General features: G+C 45.6%; 1 protein-coding gene across 1 annotated transcript in view; it reads right to left on the reverse strand.

The window, feature by feature from the left end:
* plxna2 (plexin A2) overlaps window positions 1-21020 on the reverse strand; it is a 342953-nt gene extending 321933 nt beyond the window's left edge. Inside the window, exon 1 of the mRNA XM_036947019.1 lies at window positions 20404-21020. The gene's annotated coding sequence lies outside the window, so the exon portion shown is untranslated. The remainder of the gene's footprint in view (window positions 1-20403) is intronic.
* Window positions 21021-21663: the final 643 nt, after the last annotated feature.

Consider the following 21663-nt stretch of genomic DNA (forward strand, 5'->3'; position numbering starts at 1 on the left):
TTGAGGCCTTCAGCAACAAACAGAGGGGCTTCACAGAGGCCTGGGGCCTTCGGCTGCAGACAGAACTGCACTGAGACTGGGACTGGGGCTGCAGAGTAGACACTATAGAAGGCCACTGAGACTGGGACTGGGGCTGCAGAGTAGACACTATAGAAGGCCACTGAGACTGGGACTGGGGCTGCAGAGTAGACACTATAGAAGGCCACTGCTCCGCAGGGGAATGGGGTCTCTGGATGCAGACACAAGGCCACTGAGACTAAGACTGGGACTGTAGACAGGAAGCCAGTCCACTGCACTGACACTGGGACGGTCTAACTGCAAGCCTGGGACCAGGACCCTCAAAAGCACCACTCTCTGCTGCCTCAGTCCCAGACCAGATTAATCACCCGGCCCCAGACCAGACTAATCACCTATCCCCAGACCAGACTAATCACCTATCCCCAGACCAGACTAATCACCCGGCCCCAGACCAGACTAATCACCTATCCCCAGACCAGACTAATCACCTATCCGCAGACCAGACTAATCACCTAGCCCCAGACCAGACTAGTCACCTAGCCCCAGACCAGACTAGTCACCCAGCCCCAGACCAGACTAGTCACCCAGCCCCAGACCAGACTAGTCACCCAGCCCCAGACCAGACTAGTCACCCAGCCCCAGACCAGACTAGTCACCCAGCCACAGAACAGACTAGTCACCCAGCCCCAGAACAGACTAGTCACCCAGCCCCAGAACAGACTAGTCACCTAGCCCCAGACCAGACTAGTCACCTAGCCCCAGACCAGACTAGTCACCTAGCCCCAGACCAGACTAGTCACCTAGCCACAGAACAGACTAGTCACCTAGCTCCAGACCAGACTAGTCACCTAGCCACAGAACAGACTAGTCACCTAGCCCCAGAACAGACTAGTCACCTAGCCCCAGACTTCTATATCATATGAACATGATTTATAGAGGAGGAAGCCCGTGCATGGCGTTATGCCAAATAACCCCAGTGACCCTCTCCTCTCCCCCCTCCTCCTCGCCCTGCAGTGTGTTATGGCTAGTCTGTTAATGACACGTCCTATCCTCACTGTCTCTGGTTACTACAATACTCCACAGGTCAACATACATACCCATGCACACACACACACACACACACACACGCACACGCACACACACACACACGCACACGCACACAGTACGTTCAACATATCCAATATAGAACATAAATGGTATTTCACAAATGCAAACAATGAACATGACAGTGCAGCTTTGGTAATCTATCAAAGACCAGTGCGTCTTCACAATCCTCTTCTTCCAGAGGATGTACTAGTTTTCCTCTCCTTGAAGTGCACTGCATGGTGGGAAATAACACCTTAACTATTAGGCTATAGGATATGGGTCATATTGATACCTTATCAAAGTAAGGAGAGCTGTAGAAACACATCAATAGAATATCGTGTACTTTCTAAAGATAATTTTTTTTTTAAACAACAGCGTTTGTGTTAGCTAACATAGTGAATAGTGATTCAATAGTTTGTATTTACGTCACGTACGTTGCAGGGTATTATGGGTCTGATGGGGACAATGCTCTCTGTCTGTCCCTCTCTCCTTCCTACACAGTTCCTCTCTGTTTAGTGCACTACTCTCTCCTGCTGGACCACTGTGATGCCACATTACGGCCTATCTACAGACCTATTACAGAGACACAGCCAGAGCCATTACATTACATTACCACTGCCTGCCTGTCTGAGACCCAGGGCAAAGCACCTGAAACAACCTGCCTGGCTCTGAAAGCACTGCCCTCTCTGTCACACTGTCACACGCACACAGACAGAGAAACACTCGCGCACGGACAGACACACACACAGCGAGAGACCGTACACGCACAATAAAGCTCCGTAATTTGATCAGAGGTGATAAAGCACCACAGAATCCAGTGTGTGGCTGGTTACTTAGAGGTAATAATGGCGCATGGAGCGAGAGTCTGGCATCAGTCACATAGGACTTAGAGACAGAGCAGTGGAAAACACACACACACACACACACACACACACACACACACACACACACACACACACACAAACACAAAATGTCCTCCTTCAGCTGAAGCCCTTTAGTTTATAAACCACAGTGCAGGGCAGCTAGCGGGGTCCTCCTCTGTACTGGACAGCACTGGACACGGCCGTGTCTTAATTTGCTTTAGAGGGTAGCCCAGACCAACCATGTTTAGGTCTGCTGCTACAGACGGAGGAGGACACATTATCACAGGGAATTCACTTATTCATATCGCACAGGAACGAGTCAGGGGAGGGGAGGGGAGGGGAGGGGAGGGGAGCAGCCAGAAGGAACTTGACTGGGAAATAAATAAATGAAGGAAATTAGTGGGTTCGTTTAATGTGGGACTTAAGACAGAAGTAGGTCAAACGCACGGGGCAAAAAACCCAAACTGAGGCAGTGGGTTAACTAGCGTAGCTTAGCACATAATCTCATCAAACTGCCAAGTCCAAATCGACATGATGTGGAGCGTGGACTATCTGTAATTGTGGTTATCTATCCATGACAGGAACTCCTATTAAAAAAAACACTGGCATTTCCGGCACACTGGAATGCTACATACAACTCCAAAAAATACATTTGCTACAATAAAAAGCTCTTGGAGAGAATTCAATCGGCATTTGAATAGAAGTCCCACTTGGTTTGACCATAAATAATAGAGCTGAGCAGTGAATGGAGCCTGCACTTAGCCTGGCAGTAGTAACTAGCCAGCTTGTGGCGGTCAGCGGAGCTTCACCTGGATGAATGACCTCAGGAGAGAGATCCATGCTTCTGTGCTGCTGCTGCTGGGGCAGGACTGGACCGGATTGGCCAGGGCTGGGCTGAATGCTGAAGTGCACATTCATGCCTTCCTGTTCCGGCCTGTTCCGTGTGAACATCACACAGGATGGATGGCTGGCTGGCTGGCTGGTTGGTTGAATGGCTGGCTGGCTGAATGGCTGGCTGGGACAGGATGTAGCTCTCTCGCTCTGTCACTCTGCTACTGCCATATGCTTATCATAACAACAATCAGATCAGTTACTATATATATTTTTTTTCATTACAGCCTTACCGTGTAGAGGAAAATCTCAGTAAAATCTTCATAACGTATGACTAGTCTGCAAATTGCGCAACAGGGTGACCCCAATCATGGGGCCATGACATTCCCACATGCACTACATATCTCTGAACACATTCATTACACATGTGATATTACAGTTTCCACCTGCACCTGAGTCGGATGGGGCTGGGGAAAGGTGGTGGATATTACAGTCCCACCTGCAGACCAGGGAGGGGGGTGTGAGGGGGGATAGGTTGTGGTGAGGAAAACAGTGGGGGAATGACAGTGTGACCTACAAAAAGCCCAGTGAGGAAAAATAGCATGTCGCTGGAACAGTAGCAAAGCCCTGGCTGCGTTACTCATTTTGCTCTGAAGGTTGAGCGAAATACTGAGCCTCGGGAGCAGGAGAAAAGGGGTCTGAGCAATATTACACCCCCTTGAGATGAAACACGAATGCTGGGAAATGGAACAGAACCCTGATGGGATGATTCTCTGGTCCTGCAGAGAGTCAGAGACAAATGAACACAGGAAGAGAATTAGACCAGTGTGTAAATCTATTGGACTCCCATTTCAGACATTTTCGAGGGGCCTTGAACACTGCAGTCCAGACTGCAGACCTGCAGACTATTGCAAGACCATGTTGTGTTCCCCCACCACTCCTCCTCCTCCGTCTCCTTTCGTCATTACACCTGCTGGAACTCTTTGCCAGGGCCAGCGCTCTCTCCCTTTGCTGAGGCCGAGCCAGTCTAAGCTAGTTAGAGGGTGGTGGAGGAGGACGGGGCATCTAGAAGGACCCTGGCTGACAGGGTTTCCCTGGGTCTGTCTCAGAGGCTAGATGAGAGGGGCCACTCTATAGGTCCTTGAATCCTCCCCAGAAATATTGAAGGCTTTGTGTATAAACCTTGGGCAATTGAGGAAACCCTCCTAAAAGGCGAAACATTTTCTTTCCGGGGAGCTATATTTCTGGCTATGGTCACCTAGTGGAGAAACGTTATATAATGAAATGATGTCATCATTGTAATCGAGTCTTCAGGGAGAAGAGCAGCATTGAAATTCCGAGCAGAGTTGTGTTAAATCCAGTGCAACATGTGAATGGCATAATAATTCCTGGTAGGCTGAACAGTCCGAGCAGCACGCAATTACAATCCACTGCTGCTTTACCTCATGTCAACTCTCTCTGCTGACTCTGACCACACATACTGTAGAGATGGTGGTACAGAGGAGTGACTGGTGGGTCGATCACATGTCTTCCTCTCTGAAGAGCATACTGAAGCAGTAAAATGAAGCCTTCGCACAAAGGCAAACCATCCCCTCCTCATCCAACTGAGAGTTCTAGTAGCTTCAACCTCAGACACTAGCCTAAGACGCTGTGGTAGACAGGGGGATATAATTAAGACCACTTTATTGGTCAATTCCACACTGGGCACTGTTGTTGTGTGTGTGGGGGGGTGGGGGGAGGTGAAGTTCCTTGCTCAAGGGCACAACGGCATGCAACGGCATTTAGGATTTGATACCAGCAACCCTCCGGTTACCAGCTCACTACCCGCCTGATTTTTCCTGCTGGACCCGGGATTCAAACTGGCAACCCTTTGGTTGCTGGCAGCACAACCACCATAGTAGCTAGTAGCTAGACAACAAGCTCCAGTACCACATCTAATTTTTTGTTAGCCCCAGCAGAAGAGAAGAGGGAGGGGGGGGGGACTTGTGGCTGGTATTGACCATTACAGTGGAGTCTGGGCCAAACAAAACCATGCTGCCTGCCCTGCTACCCTATACAGAATATCCAGCAGTTAAACACATAGAATCATACAACCACAGCAGAAAACAGCGATAAAAGGAAAGAGAAGACGGCGATAAAAATCCATTTGTTTCTTACCCTGGAGAAATGGCAAGGAATGAAGAGAAAACCTCCCATTCAGCATTTAATCAGTAACACAAATATGAGCAGCCAGCCAGCCTAGTTGAGCAGTCAGCAGAGCCAGACTAACATTCAGCACAACACTAATTAGTAGTAGGGTGCTTCAGTCTGACTACTCGTCCAGTGAACGGAGAGGGTCTGGACTGAGTAGGATCCGTGTCTGTCTCTGTCCAGTAGCCTACTGCTACCCCTATAATGCTCTGTCGTGCCAAAGTGTTGCCCAGTGTGCCATGAGAATGGTACAAGACCTATCATGCCCTTGTAAGTCAAGACTTCCCAGGATACTTATAATACAACACATAATACACCCTCCCTCCCTCCCTACCTCCTCTCCCTCCCTCCACCCCGTACAGCTTCCTTCCTCTTCCTGTCTGACTCAAAGTCACGAGGAACAATCCCAGATCCAGACCTAACAATCCCAGATCCCAGACCTCTCTCGGCCCTGCTCCGCTCCGGTCCCCCCCTCTCTGTTTTCCTACCAGCCGTGTTTTTCCACAGGCTGCGGATGCTGTCTGTCATCGAGAGGTTGAATTAGCTCACACAGAACTTCTCTGAGCCCAACTTAGTCTGCCCTGGGGTTACAGTTAGTCAGGTCCTGTAGGATAAACAGTCGACTGACTCTAAAGGCCCAGTTGAAAGCCCTTGGAAGTAGGGCTGGCTACAGACTTTTTTGCACTATTGGTTAGAGCCTGTAAGTAAGCATTTCACTGTACACCTGTTGTATTCGGCGTGCATGACAAATAAACATTGATGTGATTTGACTCCCCTCTCAAAGTCACAATGGGTGAATAGACACATGCACACAGAACTCCCAAGTACTTCAATGGCAAGCCATTTTCATTGTCGCTCATACATTACACATGCAAGTGACAGTATGACGGTATTTGACAGTAGTCCTATTTGTAGAACACTGAATACGACTGGTACTTGACCAATGGTTGCCACCCTTCATTAATAAAATACTATGGTATACCATAGTATAAATACTATATTATTCACTGTAGTGTTTTTGGAGACTGTCGTGTTAACTTGAGTATACTGTAGTATTTACAGTCAAATATAGTATAAATACTGTAGTAATATAAAAGTATAGTAATACATGTAGTGTTTTTGGCAGATTGATGTATACTGTAGTATTTATTGTAGTGTTTTTGCAGACTGTACTATGCTGTAGTATTTACTGTAGTGTTTTTGCAGACATAGAAAATCTACTGCAAACATACTAAAAGAGCACATTTTCCATAACCTGTAGATAGGTAGGATATATGGTCTATACTTGCATGTAGGTTTCTCACTTATGGGTGGCACAAATTATGATGTGATACGGGGAAGGGGAATGGGCGGGGTATATGCAAATTGAATACTGTAAAATTTGCTCAAGTTAAAAAAGTGTAGTGTTTTTGCTGACTGCAGTATGTTTGCGGACATTACTCTAGTCATTTACCACAGTGTTTCTTTGGTGGATAATACAGTAGTATACTATAACATTCTATAGTAAGTACTACACATGATTGAGGGATACTACAGTGTGTAGAATAGTATTCTACAGTATACTACAGTTTACTATAGAGTTCTATAGTAAGCACTGTAGTATTCTATAGTAAACTGTTGTATTTATTTATGTGTGCATTTGCATAGTTATTTGTTCAATTCCAGCATTCACTCCAATTTCTTCATTTCCTGTACTACGTTCATCATTAGGACTGGGGTCCGAACTGATAGTTATAGAAAGTCAAGTAAAAATCCAAACCGGTCCGTGAATGAATAACGGTATAGTTTTTTTTTTTTACAGTTTACCACCCATCCCTGGGTAATCTAAATGCCTCTCGTTCTAACACAGCTGCCTGTTGCCAGTCTGTTACAGCCCATCTGGAAGCTGCTGAAGGTTAATGGGGATTGGTTTGTCAATCACACTAGCTTGCTAACACCCTCACAACCATCCCTAAATACCTCTATTCAGTCGTTTGCAATACAGAAGGGGACATTCAATTGAAGAACAGAGCACATGATTGCAAACTTTACGCTAATAAGCCAACCCTGTCCCTCCTTCCTGTCCCTGGAAACTTTACGCTAATAAGCCAACCCTGTCCCTCCTTCCTGTCCCTGGGTTCAGAGCGACCTATGGCTGGCAGCGTCAGGGTTGTGTAAAGAGAAAGGGGTCTATTTACCTTGACGCAGTGTTACATGTAAAACCTGCCTCAGGCGTTGAAGCCAGACTGCATTTAGAGTATTTCACAACTGGAACCATTCAAGCTGCTAGTCCTTTGTGCAGATAGAACAGATTAGCAGACACAGTAACATACCATGGTGGAAGAGCAAACAAAGAAACTGTATCCTTTATCAGTCCCTTCAACGGTTGTGGAGACGGGCTGCCGGGCTGCCACAGGATTAAAGGCATGGGGTTTGCTGTGTGGTGAAGAGGCATGCCTGTGTGTGTGTGTGTGTGTGTGTGTGTGTGTGTGTGTGTGTGTGTGTGTGTGTGTGTGTGTGTGTGTGTGTGTGTGTGTGTGTGTGTGTGTGTGTGTGTGTGGTGTGAGTGCGCTTTAAACCTATTCACACAGTGATTGAAACACTGGCCAATTGACAGCCCCTCCCCTTTAACTTGTGCTGTACAAAGTCTCTACACAGAGTGTACAAAACATTATGAACACCTGATCTTTCTATGACATAGACTGACCAGGTGAATCCAGGTGGAAGCTATGATCCCTTATTGATGTCAATTCGATCGGTGTAGCTGAAGGGGAGGAGACAGGTTAAAGAAGGATTTTTAAGCCTTGAGACAATTGAGACATGTATTGTATATCTGCGCCGTTCAAATGGTGAATGGGCAACACAAAATATTTAAGTGCCTTTGAACGGGGTACGGTAGTGATTTGTGTCAAGAACTGCAATGCTGCTGGGTTTTTCACGCTCAACAGTTTCCCGTGTATATCAAGAAAGGTGCAACACCCAAAGGACATCAAGCCAACTTGACACAACTGTGGGAAGAATTTGACTCAACGTGGGCCAGCATCCCTGTGGAACACTTTCAACTCCTTGTAGAGTCCATTCTCTGACGAATTGACTCAATATTAGGAAGATGTTCCTTAATATTTTGTGCACTCAGTGTATTTAACAGAGGAGAACCAACACATTGGTTTGGCTGCCAAATGACAGCCAACAGAAGAACGAATGGTGACATCTGACAGCATCTTACAGCTACACAGACACGTCTGCTTCGACTGGCATCCCTCGACCTAACCCGCTCTTACTCACTTGTTCTCACTCCTGTACCCACGCAAACAGACAACAGAGAACAGAGGGAGGCAGCAGAAGGAGGAGGAAGAGGAGAAAGAGGAGGAGGAGAAAGAGGCGGAGGAGGAGAAGGAGGACGTGGAGGAAAAGGAGGAGGTGGAGGAGGAGAAATAGGAGGCGGAGGAGGAGAAAGAGGAGGCGGAGGAGGAGAAAGAGGAGGCGGAGGAGGAGAAAGAGGAGGCAGAGGAGGAGAAAGAGGAGGCGGAGGAGGAGAAAGAGGAGCGGAGGAGGAGAAAGAGGAGGCGGAGGAGGAGAAAGAGGAGGTGGAGGAGGAGAAAGAGGAGGCGGAGGAGGAGAAAGAGGAGGGGGGCTGAAGCTGTAAGCTGTTAATCGTCAGCTTTGAGAAAACGGAGCATAATTGTGTGTGCAAAAGAACACAGGGAATGAATGCTTAATTCTCTTGATCAACAATGACACTGTCAAGCATACTGCATTTTGCTTAATAGAACAAACCCTCATCAATGATACATGGAACAATAGCAACGCATGATTAATGAAAATAAAACATGAATCTTAGGACTTGAAAAACAGAAGATAGCAAACATTTACGTTCAATGTTGTGTTCATGTAAATTTGAATTATGATAATATCTCTAACGTAATTGGATGCAAATTAATCTCACCTATTCCCCTCTGTCAACACAATGTTCTGATGTTAAACAAATGGAAAAATATAAAGCACTCTCATAAAAGATCACAAGTAGTAGTTTGACTGCCTGTAGAGGCAGCGGCCAAAAAAGCATTAAAAATACAGTTCTTACAAGCTTCCCAAAGGTTTCAGTAATGAGATTTTTTTTTCTGTCAAAACAGCAGCAGTACTTGGTCTCTCTCCTCCGGTGTATTAAACCAGATAGAGAACAATAAGGACCTGGCACACACTCCGTCCTCTGCAATGGCAACGCTAGGGCCCGTATTCATAAAGCGTCTCAGAGTAGGAGAGTTGATTCAGGATCAGGTCCGCCCTGTCCTTTTCATTTGAATCTAAAAGGCAAAACTGATCCTAGACCAGCACTCCTACTCTAAGATGCTTTAAGAACCCGTCAAAAGATCCCATCCCCTCACCTTCTGGGTAGGGCTTTCTCAATTGAAATTGCAATATTGACATGGGCAATATCCATATCGCAAGAGGCTATAATTCAAGTGTAATAAGGGTCCCCTGGGAAACTCTGACCGACACTTTGGTTCCTGTCACAACAACTTTTACTATACCTGTCTTTTTCACTAGTTATCATGCCAAACGACCCCAACCACAGAATCGTAATTTGAATTTAATGTCTATGATTCCAACAGTTCACCCATGTGTAAAATCGCAATATTTGGTTAACAAAATGGCTATTTGATTATTTGCCCATATCGTGCAGCCCTACTTCTGTGTGTCAGGCTTTAAATGGCATTAGGTCACAAATCCCAAACTGTTGCAGATTAAGACATGAAACATGAGCAGATAGATATTCATTCACGGCTTTCAAGTACAAACCTGCCCGTCCCCGCTCCTTCTCCTCTCCCTCCCTTCCTACCGCCTTATTTTTCTTCAGGCAGCAGCTCTGTGCTTCAGAGCAGTCATATTTAATCAACATCTTCATGGACAACACAGAGGATCTCCTCTCCTCAGCCGCCAGTCTCGGCGCTGTCACACTACGCTCCACGCACCACGCAGGATAATTTTCTTAGATCCCCTAATTCTACCCGTCATTCACCTTAAATGCTACAGAAAAGAAACACCGTTGCTTGACCCACATTGCTGTTGATCAGTGAATTACCCATGATGTCACCATTTGATTATTTATTTTGCGCGGCGGTTGTAATTTAAGACCTAAGGAGGCGCTTATGTTGGTAATAACTGTGTCTCTTTTCGCGCCTCGAACATGCAAGGCTGTCCGCGCGGAGATGCGTCTGTCATGTCTCCCGTTTCACTGGTTGTGGCGCTTTTGTGGCAGTGCAGATGCTGCTTCATGGAGCTCATACAGACAGTTTCCCAGAGAGGAGGGAACAAGTGAGGGAGGTAAAAGTGGAAAAACAAAACTCAACTTCCAGCTGATGGATTCATCTTGATAAACGATCACGCGTGGAAAAACGGGAACAAATTGCTGCATTTTAAAAACGATAGTGTTTGTTTACTTTACTACCCAAATCACAATGGCTATTTGCTTGATATCATTTGACGCGATGGCTGACAAGAACGGAGGACAAAACAACATCCATTGTCGATTGTTCACCCTTCAATGCCCAACACATTTCCACACAGCTGGGGGTGAATTCCAAAGCCTTGTCCTGAAAGGTCAGAGGCAGATTACAATCAATAACAACAGCTGCTAGAACAACATAAAATCAAACTTTCCACTATACATTTGGCTATATGTCAAGTCTACCATCTTCCCACACGCCTCAACCTACTCATAATATAATGTGACAACCCACTGGGCACAGGCCAACGTCTATTCCACATTGGTTCAATGTAGTTTCATTGAAATGGCGTGGAAACAATGTTGATTTAACCAGTGTGTGCCCAGTGGGAAGATGCCTTCTTAAAAAAGCCCTTTTCTCTGGCTCCCACTGCCCTGCACATATACAGGTCACATGTGGGTCAGTCATGTATTTATGCATCAACATTCTGTAGCTAGCCGCCCCAAGGAAGACTGAATTCATTTCCCTTGGCCTGAGCACTCTGAGGCCTCCTGGGCCAAAATAAAGAGTCTGGAGGCAGACAGAGATACAGAAATATGAGGGAACAGGTCTTAGCCAAGCTCTTAACAACACAGCCGATACCTTTTCCATTCCTTCAGACTGTTGTGGCATCACTCGGGCTCCCGAGTGGCGCAGCGGTCCATGGCACTGCATCTCTGTGCAAGAGGCGTCACCACAGTCCCTGCTTCCAATCCAGGCTGTATCACATCTGGCTGTGATTGGGAGTCCCATTGGGCGGCGCGCAATTGGCCCAGCGTCGTCTGGGTTTGGTGGGGTAGGCCGTCATTGGAAACAAGAATTTGTTCTTAACTGACTTGCCTAGTTAAATAAAGGTTACATTTAAAAAATGACCCAGTGTTGAAGGCTTACGAATGGACCCTCCATATATTTAAAGGAGGGTGTGCAATCGTCAGTGACTTGCCTGCCCTTATGTGATTGTCTGTCCAAAGCAGACTTTCACACAAACCCAACATCACAGGGAGAAGGGTAGCCCAGATAGGATGGGTTTCAGGGTTTTCAGTTTGAAGTTTCGAGGTCTTTCATCACTGCTTTGGTTGGATTTGTTATGGTCAGCATAGTGGAAAGAAAGTGTTTATTTGGAAGTGAGAGAGAAAACAGGGAAGTTTTTTTGGAAAGGGAGGTTTCTGGTTTGAGGTATTCTGTTCGCTATCTCTTCCCCGGAATTCATTTTGGAGCCTTATCTCCTCTGGTTTTCTGAGCTGAAGGCAGAGGATGTGTTAAGGCGTCTCTGGCGGGGAAGAGGAGCTATCCACACAGATAAGGCCAGGGCTGACTTGAAAATTGTAACAAAGCAGACAGACAGCTTGGATGCAGGTGGCTACATGTCACGGTGCTCCAGAGATCCAACAGGACCATGCCAGGGTAACACACTATGGAATACTCATCCCCATAACACTCCTCCTTTCCTCGCTATTCTCATTAACAATTGTGCAAAATAATAAGATAATGCAAAGCAGTGGAGGCTGGTGAAGGGAGAACAGCTTATATGGCACTGATGCAAATGCATAAAGTGTATGAATTGTAAGCTACATTTCCAAGAGAGGAAGAATAAAGCTTAAGTCAATGTACTGTGCAGCAGCAAATTACACATAGCTTTTTGAACTGGATGAAAAAGAGCTAATGGAGAGCAGTAATACACTGCTGCTTCAGGTTGTAATTGGTCTGCTTGTAATTGGACAGCCGTCAGAACAGTGAAGAGTAGAGACAAAGCTGCCGTTGGCTTAGAACTCCTTTCTCACAGCACATGAGCAGACTAGACAAGCCAAAGCAATGCCGCTCGTTGCCGCCACTGTGTGTGGTAACCATGGTGACGGTGGCAGGGACAGGCTAGGGCGTCCGTCCACATCACCAGGGGGCGTTGTTTACCCAATCTGCCCACTGTGCCCAGTGCCCACTCCGGAGCCCTGTCCCCCCCCCCCCCCCCCCCCCCCCCCCCACTCACACACGGGCACGTACTGGTTGTGACCCAAATGGCACCCTATTCCTTATATTGTGCACTGCTTTTGTCCAGAGCCTATAGAGCCTGGTAAAAAGTAGTGCACTACATAGGGAATAGGGTGCCATTTGGGACGCACCCACTATCGTCTGTGTGCTACGGACAGCTGCCCATTGGCATCTGTACTGTGCCCCCTCCCTCCCTGACTGCCTCTCACCCACTCTCTCCCTTTTGTTGCTCACTTATTGTCAACTTCCAAACTAAACAAAAAAGCACATCCTCCCATGACACGAGCTAATTGATTATTGATGCTTCCAGGCCGAAACTGACTTACATTCAACCCGGACTGAAAGGGAAAGCGCAGAGACAGAGACAATGCATTCAGTGCTTTCATGAAACTGAAAAAGTCAAAAGCATTTGAATGTAAAGCTCAAGGTCTTTTTCCCCCTTTGATTGGGCTGTTGTGCCGCCTTGGGAACAGTCTCTCGGCACAACAAATAGTGGCGGCGTGAGGTGGAGGAACAGCCTGAGCTTTTTGTTCAAGAAACACAAACAACCCAAATGTCAATTTCAGCCCCTTCTTGAATAATCAAAGCAACCCTCATAGCTAATGAGGTAGTGTTTGGCTTTCTACTGGATCTGACAGACTGACAGGCTGCCTGTGACTTACAGCCACTGTGAAGTTAACCACCAAACAAACAGGCAGACGTTATTCTGGAGGTCCTGGTTTCATGATTGCTGTTCTTATCTCCGGCATTGGGGTAACTGTGTTACAGCAGGTAAAATATAGCATGGCTTGTGACAGGAGGGATCAGATAAACAGTGAGATTGGGTCTGGGGAGAGACATGTGGAGATGGTGGTGAATGCCTAAAGAGCCTGGTGTGTGACTGAGGGAGAGAGAGGGGGACTGATGTATTGAGTGTGGCGGACAGATTGAGGCACTAAAGAATGGCAGGGGAGAGCGATCCTGTCCCATGCAAATGTGTCATGAAGGCAATTCCATTAACATCTTAATAAAGACTGCCCGGGCCCTGGAGAGAGAGCTGGGCTCCTGGGTCTGGATTGACTGCCACAGGGCCAAGCAGCACCTCACACATTGGAGGCTCTAAGTCGCTGTTGCCACTGCAGCAACAAGGGAGCATTTCTCCAATGTTACGCCAATGTCGCTTTGTGAGGGCGTTACGCTTCCCAAAGGACTGGCTTAAATGCAAACGCTCTACTCTAACATGCTCCACTAAATTACCTTTTTTTTTCTTTTCTCCCCTACTTTCATTTACTGTCCATTTCTCCATCTGCTGGATTCAGTAGTTGGACAAAAGGCTTTGTTTCAGCAAGCTGGCAGGCCTTTGGGACTGGGAGAGGAGAGGTGAGGGCATAGTGGGGTTCAGGATTAGCCTCCACGCCGTCAATAGACGGGATGCATGGTGAGGTCTGGGCCTAGACCATTCATTATGATCTAAATGGCTAAACTGATCCTAAATCAGTACTCCTATTCTAAGACTATTTGTGAATACGTGCCCTGGACACATTCTCCTGGCAGAAAGAGGGAGAACATTAATGGTTGTTCCCCATTCGGCCCTCTGCAGAGACAGAGAGACTGGCTGGAGCCTTCTTCTCAACTGCTCTGTCTGAGTCCAACCCTATAACACATCAACCTCTAGGGCCCTTTTCTCCGTTAAATTTTTCCAGGTTTCCGTTTTCCCCTGTTTTTTCAGGGTTTCTCTCTCAAAATACAAATCACTGATGCATTCTGTTCCTGTCTTATGATAAACTTGGGCAAATCAATTCATTTTCAATAGATTTAGTTGATTCTGTACTAAGTTGAATTCCGTTTTATTGTCTGAATCCCGGGATTCCTTCCGCATTCGCGTTTTGCAGATATTATAAGGCCCTACAACACCCACTGCAGTGCCACTGCCAGCAGCGTTCTGACAGACATGGGGAAACAATCTCTCTCAACACAATATCACACACACAGCAGCTAAGAGGCTAAAACCACCCACCTCGGACTCACGGACTGAAGCAGCACTTTCAGTCTTTAGAGTGCTCCGGCAGCAGCACTTCTGCAATCTTATGATGCATTTGAGGTGGTGTGAATCTATTGGAAAAATGTAACGCAGATCCGGAGTATTGATTTTCACCCCCTGTGCTATGTGCTGATCATACCAGATCCAGATGCTATTTACCAATGTCGAGGCGGTAGCGGGGACAAGCTAGGGCGTCCGCCCCACGCTTCAGTAAGCCACGACAAGGCTACGCGGACACAACCACTCAACATGATGGAAGCGACCGCAGCGTGACTTTCAGGGTAGCCCTGGATATAGCAACATATAAAGGCACTTTTCAAATGCATTACAAGGTAAAGTTACATTTGTTGAGATTGTACAGTAAATGGCCTTGCTTGATCAAACATTCAAACCACCAGTGTGCAGTACAAATGTTGCGCTCTACCTTACATTAAGTTGTAACTTTGGTTGTATGCTTTCAGTACATACACCGACAGAAGCATAGCAAAAAAAGATCTTCACAATGAGTTGTGTATAATAGTTAATTCTGTTCATATCTGTGACTAGGCTGATGGATGAGAAGAAACAGTGGAAACCTCCTCTCCCAAAGCAAGGCTGTGAAAAGCATCTGAACTCTCCCACGCTGACACAACCCATCTGGAGCTGACTACTGTCTACCCTCCACTCCTAAGTCCTCTGGGATCAAGATGGCCAACAGAAGCTTAGCTACACTACATAACCAAAAGTATGTGGACAACCGCTCATCGAACATATCATTCCAAAATCATGGGCATTAATATGGAGTTGCTTTGCAGCTATAACAGCCTCCACTCTTCTGGGAAGGCTTTCCACTAGACGCTGGAACATTGTCGCAGAGATTTGCTTCCATTCAGCCACAAGAGCATAAGTGAGGTTGGGCACTGATGATGGGCGATTAGGCCTGGCTCGCAGTCGGCGTTCCAACTCATCCCAAAGGTGTTTGATGGGTTGAGGTCAGGGCTCTGTGCAGGCCAGTCAAGTTCTTCCACACAAATCTCAACAAACCATTTTTGTACTGACCTCGCTTTGTGCACGGGGGCATTGTCATGCAGAAACAGGAAAGTGCCTTCCCCAACTATTGCCACAGAGTTGGAAGCACAGAATTGTCTAGAAAATCATTGTATGTTGTAGTGTTAAGATTTCCCTTCAATGGAACTAAGGAGCCTAGCCAAAATCATGAAAAGTAGGCCCCAGACCATTATTCCTCCTCCACCAAACTTTACAGTTGGCACTATGCATTGGGGCAGGTAGCGTTCTCCTGGCATCAGCCAAACCCAGATTTGTCTGTCGGACTGCCAGATGGTGAGGCGTGATTCATCACTCCAGAAAATGAGTTTCCACTGCTCCAGATTCCAATGCCTATGAGCTTTACACCACTCCATCCGACGCTTGGCATTGTGCATGGTGAGCTTAGGTTTGTGTGCATGGAAACCCATTTAATGAATCTCCTGACAAATATTTATTGTGCTGATGTTGCTTGTTTAGAACTAGTTGGTGAATGAGGACAGACAATTTTTACGCACTGCGCTTTAGCACTCGGCGTTCCCATTCTGTGAACTTGTGTGGCCTACCACTTCGCGGCTGAGGCATTGTTTCTCCAAGACATTTCCACTTCACAATAACAGCACTTACAGTTGACTTGGGCATTCTTTTGACAAACTGATTTGTTGGAAAGGTGGCATCCTATGTCGGTGCCAAGTTGAAAGTCACTGAGTTCTTCAGTAAGGCCAGTCTACTGACAATGTTTGTCTATGGAGATTGCATGGCTTAGTGCTCGATTTTATACAACTGTCAGCAACGGGTGAGGCTGAAATAATGTACCTCTAAATAAGCTGTTGCTGAAGGTAATGCTTGAAGGAAGTGCATAGCTGGCAGATAATAAAATCCTGTTGTTTCCAAGCAGAGTTAGAGTTAGGGTTGGGAGGAACTGCAAGTCTGAAAGCTCAGGGAGCTGAGTGTTATGGCTGAGGAACCAGTCTTGGAACAGCATGAGGAGAGAGATAGTTCTGCTTACCACCATACCGCAACCACTTTCCAACTAAACGTTCTCCCTGGCTACACCCCACTTGATCAATGTCACGGACGATTCAAATCTCTCTTATGTCAATCTTCACATGGATACACTCTCACTTTCTCTCTCTCCCTCACACACACACACACACACACACGCACACACACACACACACACACACACACACACACACACACACACACACACACACTCACACACACACGTACACACAGGCACATAACATGGCCGACTGAGTGGAGTGTGTGTGGGTCAGAGAGATAGAGATCTCTGTTGTGACAGCTGGACAGTTGAGAGGTTCAGATAAACATCCCGGTGAGGGGGAGACCAATTGCTTTAAAACAAACAAACAGGGTGAGTAGCCTACACTCCAGCAGAGACGATGTGGAGACCTATATCTGCAAGAAACGAGTCAGTGAACACTCAGCAGCCAGCCCGCAAGGCATTGAGATGTGTGTGTAGGAAAGTATGTGTGTGTGTGTGTTTGTGGGTGTGCGGGGGGGGGGGGGCTAGCCTGCTCCAGAATACCCAGTCGCTGAACGCGTTTGCACTGTTCACTCATTAAGAAATAGGTCAAGGATTCCGCCTGCATGCCTAGCAACTTGTCAAAAACTCTCAAGCTAAACAGGGGAGGGCGAGTCTGGCTGCCTGGGGCGATGTGCGCTGCATGCTGGTTGCTGGTGACACAGCACGTACACAAAACACAGAGAAGACTGTCTTTGTATCTCGGTCACCACCCCTATCATACTCATTAAATAATAAAGTACAATGCACTAGAACGTGTATTAGGTTATGAAGTCCTGACTGCTGATGGCATCGGGGAAAGGTTTTGACCAGTTCTAGCCCTGGACAGAAACATGTCTGCTTGATGGGCACAGACGTTTAAAGAGCAGAGCTGGGACAATAAACCGAAAATGATCGCCGCCGACTATACCGACCACTTATCATGGGAATTTTGCTGACATGGTTCATTACGATAGGTAGCCTATACTAGAGAAATGTAAAGTTTGAAATCAAATAAATTGGCTAATATGGGTGATTGTTCATTCAGACAATATAACGCAATATATATTTTTATCAGTTTTGCCCAGCTCTACTAAAGCGTCATTGTCGGGCTCGACAGGGGACGCTCTTGAGCAGTAGTGTCATCCTGACGAAGAGTCCCATCATCACGAGGAAGGAGACTTGTGGAAGGGGGTCCAGGGTTTACATTATCATCCATCCCTACCCTTCATACGGTACGGGACGCTGCCTCAGTGGTCGGGAGCTTCTGAAGAGGAAGAAGACAATGACTACCAGTCATGTAAAAGGAGCACTGTACTTAATCAACACAGCATTCGTACTCAATGTCTGTACTAGCACACCAGCCAGCCCAACATAATACCAAATCAGTCCGTCCATTCACTAAAACACCCAGCAGCCGCAGAATGCTTTCAGGGGGTCTAATGAGATGCATAATTTACCCTTCCTAAAATAAAGCTGTTGAAAGTTGAAAGAGGCGAACAACTCATCCTGAAGCACATAAGACCTCCCGATTACCCCGCAGGAAACAGTCATGTACTAAACTGACTGGCATAAGCAAATCAATAGGACTGAGATCAGCACTGTCACATAAATCCTCCCTGTTCTGACCAGCTTAATACAATCCAATCAAAATGCTGGAACACACGCTGAGCGAAAGGAGAAAGGGGAACGGGGCAATGGAGAGTGCTCATTTTGGCTCCAGCCAGCCAGTTTGATGTGAAGGCATATTCTTTGAGCTTTATTTGTGTAGTTAACCTTATTGATTAAAGAGTGTGTGATGTTGAGGTTCTCAACAGCTCTGCTTGTCCACTCCTGCCTCTCTTCAAAGAGATTGCTTGAAAGTGCTACATTGAGCAGAATGGAATTTTAATTTACTCTGCTTCTTGTGGAGGTGGATTCTTAGAGTTCGTGTACAGTTGTGTAGCAAAAAGGGGAACAAGTCTGGCTAAACGAGTGTCTTGAGGAAATAATGTAGTTATACGGTGAGTGCCCAACTGCCCAAACAGACCGGTAATGCTATAACCACTCCAGACTATCAGTGCTTGTGCTTTCTCTTCAGATTGGAGTTAATTAGGTGAGTATAATCAGCGTGTGATAATCAGAGCAAGGCTGCATGTAGTGGTTTGTTCTTCCAAGGCTGCAATTTCCATCCTGGTGGCTGTTTCTGGGGTCAAACGGATGTTATACTTTGAGAAGAATATTACAATAATGTCACGCTTTAGATATACAAAACCTGATTTTACCAAGAAGAAACTAGGTTTGATTGCATGGTCACAACGATTAATATGCTCTCCGTCAATTATGGGCAGATGCAAGTTATTATCATGCAAATGTAAGGCAATTTTCTACTTAAGACAACATTTATTTTCCTTTAGAGTCACCCTTATGAGCGCTTCCCGAGTGCTGTGTGTGTGTGTATGTGTATGTGTGTGTGTGTGTGTGTGTGTGTGTGTGTGTGTGTGTGTGTGTGTGTGTGTGTGTGTGTGTGTGTGTGTGTGTGTTTGTGATGGAAATGTAAGATTTGTGGGTGCATCTGCTGTTCCAGAGCTTCGACAGATGAAAAGTCTAGAGTTGAGCAGGAATTCTAAATTATAGCCAGTTGGCAACAATGCATCTGAATTTAGCTGCTTTCAAGGCTTGGGGGTTAACGACGGCTGTTATTCTGTCTTGCGGCATACCACATTGTAATAGGAACGATAATAGGAATAGGAACTTAGCTAAATCAAAAGAGTTATATAAAATATTAAGAAGTATGAGGGATGGATAAGAGAGTAATCCGTGTTGGAGAGTACATTTAACTGTTACTCCAAACCCCTGACCTGGGTAAAACCTGGGTAACGCAGTGAAGAACAGAAATGAGTTACATGCTGCAAAAAAAGTCACATTTATTCTCACATGTTGGATTGTAGATTATTATGAGGTACAAGACTTCAAGCGCTCACTACATCAAGCCTAATCTAAATCCACTGTAATGGAAATGGTTCTCTTCGCCCTACTCTTACGCCTAATAGCGGGTTCAGAGTCAAGGTCGGCATGGAGAGCTGATGCTAGGCTATCTGTCTGTTGATTACAAATATTGGAAGTAATTGAAAACTACTTTGGGATGATAGGCCGATAAAAATAACTCATCCGTTGACTAAATGATTAAATACCGCAGCTTAATAAAGGTCTTATAATATCAAACCAGAACAATGCAATATGAATAGCCGATGATAATATCGATATATCAAACTCAATCAAATTAGTTTTATGAGCTGATGACAGCTGCATTCTGATTAAAAGTTGATCGTGAGGTGATAGAATAGATGGTAATTAAAACCCAACACCTGACTGAACGGAACTGCGTAATTACGGGTTTACGCACCGAGGCAATGAGTCTATAGCCTATGCGTAAATTTGTCTAAACATTCACTGAAAAGTAACTGGTAGGCTACCATTGGAATAATAACAACACTGAAATTCCTTGCATGGTTGGGGTGGGCATTTTTTTCTGACACATTTTTTTTTACCTTACCTATAGCCATAAAATGTAAATTGCCTTATTAACCTAATTTTCAAATAAATTCTCAACTGCTACAAGAAGGGATATACGGCTGGTTATTAGGCTACTTGTATATAGCTTATTATCCCACAAGTACCCTAATAAGCAGCCCAAAACCCCTTTTTGTGGTAGCTGAGAATTGAGCTGAGAATTCTCTGACAATATTGTGGCGGAATAGAGTAGCTACTGTTAGTTATTAAGCAGAACAGTGTTAATTAAGGCAAATGCACAAAATTGTGCTGTAGCTATCATCAGCTAACACATAGACATTTCAAACCAAACCGAAACATGTTTTAAATAATGATAAACATAGGCTAATCGTTTTCACTCACCTTTCGGATTTCAATGGAAGCTCCTGGTGCTGTTTTTATTCTGATCACACAGCCAGTAATGAATTGTCTTCTCTTCCTTTAGGTGATGGACTGTTGTAGCTACTTACATCCACGGGAAATGCTCCGAGTAGCCTACTACGGTAAAGTCTACAACGGCGTTCCTCAATGATGCTCAATCAATTTAGAGATTTTAGCCAAGGTCCATTCACTCCCAATCCCTAGAAAATTTCAGATACCCAATGCCGCCTCATTCATAGCCTAAAGATCCCCAAAAACCGATGCAAGGTTTCACCGGGCTGATATTAGCTACGAACACAATAATTAATCTATGAACATTCAGTGCGCGCAACTTCGTTTGACCGTCTGTTTTTTTCTTTTCTTTAAATGGTCGATTACAACAGAATGCCTATATGATACGGCGAATTCCTTTAGTTCACAGGATAATGTCCTCTACTATGACAGCCGCTGTAGCCTGGCTTGTCATCGTCCGGCGGGCTTTCTTCGGTTTGGGTAGCAACCTTGCCGCACAAATTTACACAGGCACTCTCGCTTTCTCATAGGGCTGTGCTAGACTGGCATGAAAAACTGTGGCGCTTACCGAACCCGGGAAGCATACAGTACAGTCTCATATGCACACCACAGCGTTTAAACCCAGCCCCCCTGTACACTTCGGCAACACGGGCTCATTTGCATGTTGCATGTGTTAACTGTTTCAGCGTGGTGCCTCCGAATGGCTTGGCCATATGTTCTGCTCAGTGTAATTTGCGACGATCAAATCAGCCTCCAGTGAATGTAAGAAGATAGGACAGATAACACAATAACGCCATTATCTTTTAGGATACATTATTTCCCTTTCCTCTGATTCGAACTCCTGTATAGGCTATGGAAAATTGGAATGATTGCCAAGTAATACGAATGCACAAGAAAGTGTCTTTAATCTTCAGAAGTATTTTAGAATAATGTATTTCTGATTTTTCAGTTACATTGGTCTAGCCTACCTTCATTGAACACGTTTAGAAGCTACATTTGATGTATTGAAACATAGTGAGTTGTATAAAACATAATTTTTATTATTAATATAATCTAAAAAAATATATCTATTATTAATATCAACGAAAATAATCCAAACACATAATACATCTGGCCAGATCTAGTGCACATTGTGACCTGAGAAGTGTCATCAATGAAGGCTACTTTCAGGGGAGATGCTGCTGCCAATTCTGTTAGTGTACTGCCACCTATGGGCATAACTACGTTGCT

This window comes from Oncorhynchus mykiss, chromosome 16, assembly GCF_013265735.2.
Source record: "Oncorhynchus mykiss isolate Arlee chromosome 16, USDA_OmykA_1.1, whole genome shotgun sequence".
Taxonomy (NCBI): domain Eukaryota; kingdom Metazoa; phylum Chordata; class Actinopteri; order Salmoniformes; family Salmonidae; genus Oncorhynchus; species Oncorhynchus mykiss.